This window comes from Octopus bimaculoides, chromosome 1 (assembly GCF_001194135.2).
Source record: "Octopus bimaculoides isolate UCB-OBI-ISO-001 chromosome 1, ASM119413v2, whole genome shotgun sequence".
Lineage (NCBI taxonomy): Eukaryota > Metazoa > Mollusca > Cephalopoda > Octopoda > Octopodidae > Octopus > Octopus bimaculoides.
The window spans coordinates 8768911-8770029 of record NC_068981.1 but is presented as its reverse complement, the minus strand read 5'-3'; the positions used below and the strand labels follow the sequence as shown (position 1 = coordinate 8770029).

The 1119-nt window shown below is 39.1% G+C and overlaps 1 protein-coding gene across 1 annotated transcript in view; it reads left to right on the top strand.

Annotated features, from left to right (window-relative positions):
- LOC106869957 (uncharacterized) overlaps window positions 1–1119 on the top strand; it is a 17387-nt gene that overhangs the window by 4458 nt on the left and 11810 nt on the right. The window lies entirely within an intron of this gene.

Genomic DNA, 1119 nt, shown 5'->3' with positions numbered 1-1119 from the left:
ATATTAGCAGTCAAACGATTCAAACCACAAGTTTTCCCTTAAACACAGTAGTACCCTTAATTATTAATTGATAATTTTACCTGTATGGTTTTTTACGCATGCTAAGCCACTGATATTATAAACAATAATAACCTTATATTTTTTGATATCTATTATATATATTTATATATTTAATATACAATAGATAGATAGATAGATAGATAGATAGATAGATAGACAGATACATACATACATACATACATACATACATACATACATGCATACGTGTGTGTGTGTGTGTGTGTGTGTGTGTGTGTGTGTGTGTGTGTGTGTGTTTTATATCCAGTTTATAAATGCCTGTAAAGTTGGGTGCTGGAATTTCAATCATTTGAGTGGGTCAAAGTTCTATAGAGAGAAAGATTATACATTGTGTCCTGTTATTGAAGCGGTCGTCTTTACTTTCCCATTATTCCAAGTTCGTTGAAATAACATCAATAATAGGATCGGTTCGCTTTGAAAGACAACACCTTAATACTGAAACATAGGACCACAGATTATTTTAGGCTCAAGCGATTAGCAATCATTCACTCACCAACACAATGCAATCTGTAACCCTCAGACACCTTGTCTCCTTTCGTTTTCTCTTTTGGTGCCAGGACGCTTTGCAGGATTATGCATAACCAGTGGCCAGATTTCGTGTCCAACAAACGACTCTATTCAGAAAATGAGACGTGTATGATTCAGGAGTGCCAACTCAGACTAGTTGGTCATGTTCCCCAATTTACCGAGTTATATCCTGCTAACGGTGTTCTTTTCACTGATAATCCGGTTGGTTGACGGCTGGTGTTGGTCGACCACATGTCACATGGTCACAGCAGATGAAGATGAACCTCGTGGGGATGAGGATTGACTGGGACTCAACTCGAAGGGTCGCCCGGGAAGGCCCGGGAATATATCGACAAATGGTGAATGAAGCAACACATCTGAGCTGATCTGTTACTACAACTCATTGTAAACGCCTCTCTCGTTGAGTCTCAGCTCTCAGATGTTGCATTACACACAGGCTCCAGTTTGTTATCCTTCAGGCAATAAGCCTGAAAATAAACCTACAAAGGTGCTACACACACACACACACACACA